A 12,174-nucleotide genomic window follows, 5' to 3' on the forward strand; every position below is an offset into this window, starting at 1 on the left:
TGTTGCAACATAGATTGTTTACTTGTAAAGGAAGAGCCACATACTTCACAAAAGTATGGTTTCTCTCCAGTATGTGTTCGCATATGTCGTACCATATCAGTCCTCCTTGCAAAAGAAGATCCACATGATTCACAAGAATATGGTTTCTCTCCAGTATGTATTCGTGTATGTCGCAACATATGTTGTTTCCTTGTAAAATAAGAGCCACATACTTCACAAGAATATTGTTTCTCTCCAGTATCTGTGCGCATATGTTGCAATATAGATTGTTTACTTGTAAATGACGAGTCATACACTAGACTAGAATCTGCTTCGTTTTTTGTATCTGTTTTAAAGTTCATTTTTAAAGTTGAAATATTCATGTGTTTTATACAATTTGTGTCTCTATGTTTTCGTTATTGTTCTTTTTTTGGGGAATATGCAGATTGAATAAGAAACATTTACATTTACTGTTTAAGGCTTTCTGATGTGAACTTTTATACACCATTTCATCGAGTCATAATTTATACTTTTATCATGTTTGTCGAATTTATATCATCTGTTTATTTTAATTTATAATTTTACAAAATCGACCATAATTAAGGTCTCATATAAGTTTTCAGTATTGGATTTATTAAAGTGTTAATAAACATATGCATTTGCGAGAATTATTCCAACTAGAGTCCTGTTTATTTTTCCTGAGAATAGATGAAATACGTACATAGTTGTCAGAATTTTTTCAGTATATTTTTATACAATTTGATTTGATTAAAAAAATACTTGTACATTTCAAGAGGATTTGATTTATTGTTTTCCGACTTTTAACTTTGTGCAATTTGCATTGTACTGACTGCTGGATATTCTGCAAAATTAAAAAAAAGATAAATTTCATTAAATAATTTAATTTTATACAAGGAAAAAAGATAGTTGTATATACTGTATATATTTCTGCAATGTTGACTAAAATAAAATTAGAAAAGAAATTCTTTCAAATAGTTTTTTGAGAATCATCAATACATTATGATTTTTATAAAACAATTTTGATAATTCCGTTTTGATAATGCAGTATGTAATAAATGTGCAATTTTTTGTTCAAATGTTTAAGGATTCTTAGTAAATAGAATATATTAAAAGCATCAAAATTACCAACAAATGTAATGAAATGCCATAAACCATAAATAAAAAAATCTAAAAGTGTGCAGTCAGAAGAGAAACATTCTTAATGCACAAAAACCCATTTAGTGGATGGTAAAAAACATATAAGTAATTAAAAGACATTAAAAACATCAAAATTGTCATTGGTAAATAAAAATATCTAACTATGAAAATGACAAAAGAAAGAAATTAATTAAGGGGATGGTTAAATATGTAAGTATAAAACATATTGTCATAAGTAAATAAAAATATCTAACCATGAAAATGACAAAAGAACGAAAATTAATTAAGGGCATGGTTAAATATATAAAACATATTGTCATAAGTAAATGAAAATATCTAACCATGAAAATGAGAAAAAGTAAGAAATTATTTTTTAAATGGATAAATTAGAGATAGGCTTTGGAAACGCTGACTACATGAAAACTGAAGTAATCACAAAAATTACAAATGAAAGAAATTATTTTTTAAATCTCTTTTAAAAATGAAAATATTTAAGATGTTGCTTAGTATCTGCAAGCTAAAATCAAAAACGGCATTTAAAAAGATTGAAAGAAAGTATTTTTATAAATGCACCATCATTTATAATAAAAATATAAAAATAAATAATAATAAACCTGTATAAACTTTCATATATAACAAAACCTTATTTCAATAAATAAAGAAAAAATACAAACATATCTTTTTAATATTTCATTAAATAACAATTTAATGAAATATTAAAAAGATATGTTTGTATTGTAAATCAAAAACGGCATTTAAAAAGATTGAAAGAAAGTATTAATGCACCATCATTTATAATAAAAATATTCGTGTTATTTAATGAAATATTAAAAAGATATGTTTGTATTTTTTACTTTATTTATTGAAATAAGGTTTTGTTATATATAAAAGTTTATAAGGTTTATTATTATTTATTTTTATATTGTATTTTAGTTGAGAAAATTTAATTTCTTATGAAAATGAATTTTCTTTTGAAGAAATAATCAGATTTAATGATTGTCATTTATTTTCCTGCTGATTATATTATTTAGTAACTGATTAAAAAGTTTCAATGCTGTAAGCATAAATTGAGTGACATAAAAATAAGTTTTCATAATTTCCGAAACTGGTGATTTATTATTATTTTTTTTTATAATGGACATATACATAACGCTACTTGTAGTCTAAAAATAATTCATAATGTTAATATAATTATAAGTGAATGCATTATTAAATAAAAATAAATGCATAAAAAATTTATAAGCATGCTCTCATACACTTCTAATATTCCCATTTTTTGTAAATCTTTATCTCGAAGATATTTCAGATTATTTTTTAATTTATCTTATTAAAACTTTAAGGGTTTCCTCCTTTCATTTTCAAAAATATTACAGATAGTATTCATTTCTGAGCAGAACATTCATCTCATAATGTTCAAATCAACTGACTTTGCGATAATTTACAATTCCAAAAATGAAATAAACTCACAATTAAAATAATCATTAAAAATAATGAACATTAAACATTTTACAAATAGGACTCTTCGCAAACCGGATAATATACTTAGCAAAATTCAGTCAAAAGTGACACATTTTTGCTGGTTGAAGGCTCAAGCATAGACAATACTAAGAATATAATTGTGAATTTCTAACAGAAATAGAAAGCATGCTATCCCATGGGTTAAATACAGGATCTTATTTGAAATTTAGTACAGATTTCCGAGTTCCACAAGAAAATTCCCAAGTTTAACAAGATACAACTGAAAAAAGATGTAGATAAGATCTTCCAAACGTTGTAAAACTAACACTTAAAATGAGAACAGTAATCCTAATAATACAAATACTATAAATTATCAATAACCATCTAAAAAATAACACTTAAAATGAGAACAGTAATCCTAATAATACAAATACTATAAATTATCAATAACCATCTAAAAAATAACACTTAAAATGAGAACAGTAATCCTAATAATACAAATACTATAAATTATCAATAACCATCTAAAAAATAACACTTAAAATGAGAACAGTAATCCTAATAATACAAATACTATAAATTATCAATAACCATCTAAAAAATAACACTTAAAATGAGAACAGTAATCCTAATAATACAAATACTATAAATTATCAATAACCATCTAAAAAATAACACTTAAAATGAGAACAGTAATCCTAATAATACAAATACTATAAATTATCAATAACCATCTAAAAAATAACACTTAAAATGAGAACAGTAATCCTAATAATACAAATACTATAAATTATCAATAACCATCTAAAAAATAACACTTAAAATGAGAACAGTAATCCTAATAATACAAATACTATAAATTATCAATAACCATCTAAAAAATAACACTTAAAATGAGAACAGTAATCCTAATAATACAAATACTATAAATTATCAATAACCATCTAAAAAATAACACTTAAAATGAGAACAGTAATCCTAATAATACAAATACTATAAATTATCAATAACCATCTAAAAAATGACACTTAAAATGAGAACAGTAATCCTAATAATACAAATACTATAAATTATCAATAACCATCTAAAAATGAGAACAGTAATCCTAATAATACAAATACTATAAATTATCAATAACCATCTAAAAAGTAACACTTAAAATGAGAACAGTAATCCTAATAATACAAATACTATAAATTATCAATAACCATCTAAAAAGTAACACTTAAAATGAGAACAGTAATCCTAATAATACAAATACTGTAAATTATCAATAACCATCTAAAAATGAGAACAGTAATCCTAATAATACAAATACTATAAATTATCAATAACCATCTAAAAAATTTAGAAACATAATGCTATCTGTAGTACTAATATCATTTTAAAGCGAATTCATCTATATATATAAAAGCCAAACGTCTGTGTGTATGTATGTATGTTTGTTTGTAACGCTAAAACTTTTGAAAGATGGAACCAAACTTGACAAATTTGGTATCATATAAAAGCCCCATCACCCGGATGACAAATATCGAAATTTCACGTCAAACGGACCACTAGAAGTTGGTCAACTGATCAGTTATCTTCGAGGGGGGCCCCCCAAAAAACCTGTCATTATCTATATATATAAAAGACAAATGTTTGTTTGTAACGCTAAAACTTGAGATGAAAGATTCCTCTCCCCTAAGAATAAAACATATGTTTAATATCTGTTTTTGTTTTTTAATTGTTTATACGGTCCCGAGCAACGCCGGGTAGCCCTGCTAGTTATTAAATAAAACTGAATGTATAAAAAATCCATAAGCATGTTGTCATCCACTTTTTTATTAAGACATTATAGATTATTTTTACTTTATCATGGTTTCATCCCTTCATTTTCAAAAATATTACAGATAGCATTCATTTCTGAGCAGAATGTACATAAATGTATTAGTGTTCAAATAAATTGACTTTATAACAATATAAATTTCATAAGATGAAATAAACGCACAATTAAAATAATCATTAAAAATAATGAACATTAAATATTTTATATAATTACCAGTTGCTCAAAGAATAAAAGTCACGAAGGATTTGGACAAGGGATGTAAAATTTTCTGGAATAAGTCTGTAAAAATAAAAAAATAAAATAATTTAGGTTTTATAAGATAAAGACTGGATTTCTCATTGTTTTTTTTTTTTTTACACAGTGATCACCACTTATCAAGGTCCGGAAGCCACTCAGGGATAAGGGTTATTGCAAGTACATTACGTTAGTGAGGAGATTTGCTGAAGTGTTTACTTAAGGGGGCGGTTAATTAGGAATTTGTTAACATTGGACTTGAAGACATCCAAGTTGTAGTCCAGAGGGAAGCAGGCAGACGGAACAGAGTTCCACAGGCGTGCAGCTCCAAGAAAGAAGCTTTGTTCATGGAATCCGCATTTTGATTTAGGCACAGATATAGAGTGGGGGAAATTTTTCACAGTGGATTCAGCTAGACGGATGTTTTTCGTGAAAGATTGGCGAGGGGGGACCAGAGATTGGAGTTCATACGAGCATCTACCATGGAAATAACGATAAAACAAGGACAGGCTCGCAACGTCTCTTCTGTGGGAGAAAGGTTGCAGGGTAGAGAAAAGTTCAAAATATATTCATAAAATTTTTATTTTTTTTAATATATTTTTAACAGCAAAAATTAAATCTTTATAAGAATTTTCATAGAGATCTGAAGGAAAAATAATATAATTAAAAATCAAATAATTTAAAGTTAAGATGTAATTCCTTCTTTTAAATTGAAGATAAAACTACTGAATGTCTTCAAAACAACAAATAAACATGGAATGTATTAGATGGAAATTATTCTTACATATTTTTAGGAATTGTTGTGATTTATATGAGAAAAACAAGTTGATAAAGAAAAAATACTTCAAATTATACAAAATTTAGATTTAAAATGAAAAAAGATGAGTTCCTGTCCCATTGAAGCTAAGCTATTCTTTCTAGTTATCATTATGAGGCTTCTGTTTAGATTATCTTTTAATAAAACCTGAATTCATCTTTTAAAATCTAAAAGTTATTTCCCCGTAAAGTAATTTGCACTAGGTTTAAAACGAAATTAAGTAACTGAAAAGGATAGAAAAAAAAACATTATTTCACTATTTTCATATGATTTTTGTTTTTTCCTAAATGCAAAGAAAAATTAAACTGTGTTTTATTATCAATAGTAAAATAAAAATCAGGTTTGCTAATACATGTCGACAAGCCTTTCGATTGTTAGAATAAAAGAAATTTACAACAAACTGAAGAGTTGTGATAATTAATCCTTGAAGGTCTTGCAAAATATTTTGTGTTTACGACTCTGATAAAACTGGGAGTCAACTAATAAACGTTTTAATGTAAAATGAAGAGAAGCAGTAACAGTGGTTTTCAAGAAAATGAATAATCCTTAGGAGTAGCCGTGTGATGAGCAGGAGAATAAAATAACAATGGGAGAAACAGGTTTACATAAACAAATAATACTTATTGACAGCAAGAATGTACTTGGCAGAAGAATAAGTTATCAATAAAAAGAACATGTTAACATGTTTATATTTGACGTTTGATGATTTGCTAAACAAAATTGCTAACACATGCATCTGAGACTCATTAGCTGCGGCACTTCCATCAATATCGTCACTTCCTTTATCACAGACTTCAAAACACAATGAAAGAAAAGAAAAGTAAAAAAAAAGGATGTTGTTTAATACATATATTTGCTTATAACTAATGTTTTTATACCTATCTTTATGATGTAATAGATTAACCTAACATCCATTCATAGATGAAATGAATTATAGATATATTGACCCTCTCACGTGACTGACACAGAAGAAAAAAGACAGGAAGAGAATAAGAAATGATGTTGAGTAACACGTATGTCACATGTATTCCCTTGTAACTAAACCCCTTTGTCTTTCACCCATAATCCCGTGTGTATTGCTTTATTCTTATTCAAAATAAGGATATAACAAATGGCGACAGGATTCAAATTTAAAAAAATGTATATCAGACTCTGGTAGGTTTCAGTGCACAAGAAAAATGCTTTTAATTAATTGTGTGGGTGAAGTCTCCAAAGCATTAAAAAGTATGGGAGTGAAATAGCAGGTTTTGTAAATGCCGAGATATTGTTTATCTTTTCCTTGAATCCATTTGCAAGATAGTGATTTACTGGTGACAAATTGCATTTAGCATAAATCGACATGAGAGATAAAATTGATCTCAATAACATTTTTTATGGTGGAAAACTGGGTCTTAAGAAGAACTGACATGTTTTTCATTATCCACTTGGGAACACATTTGCAATGTTCCATAGGAAAAACTTTGTTATTTACACTAATGTTAGAGTTCAGGTCATAATTGTATGAGTAACAGACAAGCAAAGAACATTCAGAAGTGTAGCAGAATTAGGAATAACCAAAATGAGTGGAAATAAAGAGCTTACCTTGGATATGCCTGTGTTGTGGGCTGAGTGGAAGAGAGTTCCAAGATGGCGTCCATAGGTTTTTATTGGGATTGACCCCATGCAATTCTCGCAGAATCACGTCTGTTCTCACGCGATTATGCAAATATATAATTCCCGGCCGCTATAAAGGCAGGATGCTGGAAAGCAGTCAGGCAGTGTCCTGCAGATTTGTGTAGGTGGTTCTGGCGATGGGGTTGTTCTTTATAACGAACTGTATATCTGAAAGAAGCGAGTTTTCTTCTGCCTTTTTTCTCTTGTCTCTTTCTTCTTCTTTCTCTACGGTTATTACAGCCAAGAAATCCCTATCTTCTAGAGGTGGGCGGTGCAGGGTGAAACTGACTATTTCCTTTCTTCATTCCTGATTTTTTGCCTACTACATTTTGCTACGAGAAGTTAATGATTCTATATGTCCATTTGATTAAGTTGAAGAATGTCAAGGTGAATAAATGAGTTTAAAAGACCAGCTGTTTTAACAATTATTTACTGCTATTATTATTAGCCTGATCAGTGTTATTGCGACTTTTATTCAGAAGAAAAATTTGGCTGGATTTTGATGAGTTCTGGACTTAATTTCTGGTTAAAGAAATGAAAGTAATTGCAGCCATGCAACACTGAATGTGACGATATCTTTTTTGTGATCTGCAAAGGATATGTTTGAACAAATAAAAGAGGCTGTAGAATATGGACTTATAGTGGAAGCAGATGTTTTATTATTAAACATAAGCAAAGGTTGGGATATCATATGCATTCAATGACGAATGTATAGCATTGGTCAGATGAGAGAGGTAGATCCAACATTGGAGGAACCAAGTCTGAAAAATAGAGACAATAGTTTTTAAGTAAATGAATAAAGTGCATTAAAAAGAACAGGTTAACAGATTTTAATAAATGCTGAACTTCTTTTTGACAAACACTATAGATGTAGGCAAACTTGTTCTACTGCAAATATTTAAATAGTCACCTCTAAGTGCATCTACCGTGCAGGGATAAGGCAAGGGAATCTAGTGTGTTATCCCTTGATATATCCAAAGCCTTTTAGAGTCAGGTATGAAGGTTTTCTTATGTAAATATAATAGTATGGTATTACTCGACGAACACTTAATCTATCCAGATTTTTCTTAGACAAGACAAAAAGATCCAGGTTGTCTTCATAAGTTGTACATCTAAACAACATGATATAAATGCAGGTGTGCCTCAGAGTCTGACTCTTAGACTTTTATTATTCAGGATTATCATAAAAACTCATAAAATTGCGTGCATGATGAATACACTAGCTGATTACATTATACATTTTTATAGACATGTGAGGAACACGCATTCACACATATGCACGATAATGTACAATAACTTTGAAACTTACTTTCAGCCTTTAAGAGAAATGGGGCATAAACATAGGGTAACATTTATTGCTGCTAAGACTAAGCTTCTTTTTCTTTCACAATGAAAAGAAAGCTTCTCAGCCACGGATTGTTATGACTAATAACATGCGACTTGTAGGATAAAACAGTTTGTCAAATGCTGCAAACATTCACCTCAGTTTTTTTTTTTTACACAGTGATCACCACTTATCAAGGCCCGGAAGCCACTCAGGGATAAGGTTATTGCAAATACATTACGTTAGTGTGGAGATTTGATGAAGTGTTTACTTAAGGGGGCGGTTCATTAGGAATTTGTTAACATTGGACTTGAAGACATCTGTTGTAGTTTGGTGGGAAGCAGGCAGACGGAACAGAGTTCCACAGGCGTGCAGTTCTAAGAAAGAAGCTTTGTTCATGGAATCCGCGTTTTGATTTAGGCACAGCTATAGAGGGGGGAAATTTTTCACAGTAGATTCAGCTAGACGGGTGTTTTTCGTGAAAGATTGGCGAGGGGGGACCAGAGATTGGAGTTCAGACGAGCACCTGCCATGGAAATAACGATAAAACAAGGATAGGCTCGCAACATCTCTTCTGTGGGAGAGAGGTTGCAGAGTAGAGAAAAGGGCAAAGTTTGTAATGATATTGCTGTGATGTTAATTAATTCTTTCACAGGTAAAAAAGATTTAAAGAAAATCAACGTAATTTGACTTGCTTCGATAAATATATGCATATATAAATGCCAGAGTCACTTACCTAGAAAAAATACTATTAAATGGGTAGTTCCATTCTTCATTGTTAAGAATTTATCCATATTTATATTTTAAATTGCATGTATTTTTTAAATAAAAGAATTTTTTTAAACAACTATTTGAAAATCCTGCCATTACGTAAGCATCTGTCAATGATTAGCTAAACGCCGAACTTGTGATTCATTTTGTTTTGAACTACGGATGAACAGAAGGATGTAAAAACTACACATTTGCATTAGCAGTCTAGCTTTGCACGTGAAAAATGTGGGCCTCCATAGCTGAAAGCTAGTAACATTTTACTTATAAGTTTTTGCCTTTAAAAAAAAAATACCAGTCAAAGAATTTTTTTTCTTTTCTAAAAGAAATACCTGAGTTTTTGATTTAATATAATTAATTTCCACTTTATGGAGTGAATTTTTTTTTAATATCTAAAAAAATAAAAAAAAAATTGAATGAAATAGAAATAATTTTCGTAATAACACGAGATTTTTTGTGCAATATAAGAAGATTATAAGGTTTCATTAAAAAAAATCAACATGTTTAAAAAAAAAAAAGATTTTAAACTTTGGACTTTACAGGTAAATTTGCAAATAACTGCATTTTTTGTTTTAAATTAGCTGTTTTTCTTTATTGCTCTTTTATCTTCAATTTGTGACATATAAATTTGGGGTGAGAAAATTAATTATTTTCACTTCAATAGACATTTCAAAATGGGGGGGGGTGAATTAAAAAAAAAACCCTCGTCTAGAATATTATATTCGGTTTATTGGAAAGAGCATAAAATTTCACATTGAGCCTGAAAATATCGTAAAAATTGAAGCAATAGAAAAATTTGGATAGATTTGTGAAGTGAAAAAAAATTAACTCGTAAAATTCAATTGATTTAATTACATAAACAAAATGGCTGTATGCAGGTGCACAGGTACTTTGTAAACACTGTTTGTTTTTTTTAAATAAAAAAATAATATTTCTATTATTTTTTAAATGACTTTAATAGTTTATTTTGGAAGTATATTCCATAAAGAAAATAAACAACCCACTTTAAAAAGAAAAATTACGAGTTTTTTAAAAATATTTTATTCACAATTTTTTTGTTAGGGGTGTCAAAAATTCCCCCCAAATTCTGACACACCTATAGGAGTAGCCATACATTTGGCAGTAGAATAAATTTAAAATAAAAAGAACATAGTAACAGTGGCATTCTTTCAAATTTCTGTTCGCTCTTTGACTTCCTAAGAGTTGCTAATCTACTCACTCATGCGCCTGCGTCTCTATTGTTTATTTTTTGGGGGAGGTTCGGACTCAGTATTCTCGACCTACTTTTCCACAACATTTTAATTAAAAAAATTAATATTTCCTATAAACGTTTATATTTCCCATAACATTTACTGAAACGTTAAGTATCTTTTTGTAATGTCTATAATAGCGCAGTTTAAAGAGTTATTTTAACTGAATCAGATTCAGACTGTCTACATTTTTTTGGTGTGTTGTTAAAGATAACCTAAACAACGTGCGTGCGACTATTATTCATATTCATATATAAAAATAGGGTAAATATCCAGATACGCTACAACAAAACACCGACCACTCTAATTTGTTTTTAATAGGTAATTAAGGTCGCTGACAACGAATCTATTAAACTTGGGTAAAATTTACCATTTGCATGGTATTAACCTCTGAACCCACGAACTACTTTCCACCATTGTGCAGCTTCCGTTTATGCTACGCGTGCGCTGCAGCATAAACGACGGCTTTCTTCACCTAGCAAATTGCCTTCTCACATGGCGTATCAATCCAAAAATTACGGACTGACATTTTTTAATGACTTACAATTAAAGAAAAGTACAACAAATTGGGGGACTTTTTTTTCTTTTTTTTTTTTTTGTCTCACATAGTTTTTAATGTGGTTTACAAAAACATAAGCACCAAACATTTTTATGTTTTTCGTTCTTTTTTTTTTTTGCGGGAGGAGGATTCAATTATAGAACTTATGTGGCTTAATAGGTGCTTCTGCAGTTTAGTTAACCATTTTTCCATCAGTAACGCACCGACATTTACCAATTAGAACACCATTTAACATTTTTCGAAGATTTTACTGTTTACATTGGGGGCGCAAGCGGGGGGGGTGTTGGGGCGACTGCAAAATGGTGGAAAGTAGTTCCTGGGTTCAGGGGTTAATACTATGCAAACGGTAAATTTGCCCCAAGTTTGACTATCAGATTCGTTGTTAGCGACCTCAATTACCTATAAAAAACAAATTAGAGTGGTCGGCGTTCTGTTATAGCATATCTGGATATTTACCAAAAATAGTTCTAAGACATTCACACACACACACACACACACACACACACACACACACACACAAAGAAACCTTAAAAATAACCCGATTGTAGAGATTCCTATATTATCATTTTTCATTCATATGCAATCTTTGTTTTCTATATCAAAACAAAGGGGACCCGTCAGTGGCGTATCTAGAGTATGGCAGGCATGGCCCGTGCCATGGGCGCCAAAATTGCTTGACAAAAATTAAATTTAGTAGTTAGGTATATCTAAGGTATAAATTATTAAGAAGGGGCGCACATTCAAACTTTGCCATGGGCGCCATTTTACATAGGTACGCCACTGGGACCCGTATAGTCTGGACGCACTATTCAATTGTAATAAAAAATAAGCTTTAAAAGCAATTAAATTCAAGTGATACTTACTTTTTGTTTGGCAATCTGCTTTCAAGAAAGAAACGATTATAAGATTAGCTGATACAAGTTTGACGGGCGGAAGTGAACATTTTAAGATGGCGACCGGAAGAGCAAGTTCGCAGAAAATTGATATAATTATTTCTACTTTTTGGGATTTCAAATTGTGTTTTTATTTATTTTTTCTTATTATCTATTGTGTTAAATTAAAAATTATGACTTTATTGTTAAAATATTATGACTTTTTTTTTTACAATAAAAGAAATTACTTAATTGTTTAAATGTGAAAAAATAT

At 29.5% G+C, this 12,174-nt stretch overlaps 1 long non-coding RNA gene across 1 annotated transcript; it reads right to left on the bottom strand.

Moving 5' to 3' along the window:
- Positions 1 to 509: 509 nt before the first annotated feature.
- On the bottom strand, positions 510 to 11,969 carry LOC145269602 (uncharacterized). Its single transcript, XR_013865128.1, has 4 exons — positions 11,892 to 11,969; positions 7,056 to 7,888; positions 4,637 to 4,702; positions 510 to 841 (listed from the first exon to the last, which is right to left on the bottom strand). It is a non-coding gene; the product is annotated as an uncharacterized LOC145269602 (long non-coding RNA).
- Positions 11,970 to 12,174: the final 205 nt, after the last annotated feature.

This window comes from Euprymna scolopes, chromosome 45, assembly GCF_053919585.1.
Source record: "Euprymna scolopes isolate OS-2025 chromosome 45, ASM5391958v1, whole genome shotgun sequence".
In the NCBI taxonomy this organism is placed as follows: Eukaryota; Metazoa; Mollusca; class Cephalopoda; order Sepiida; family Sepiolidae; genus Euprymna; species Euprymna scolopes.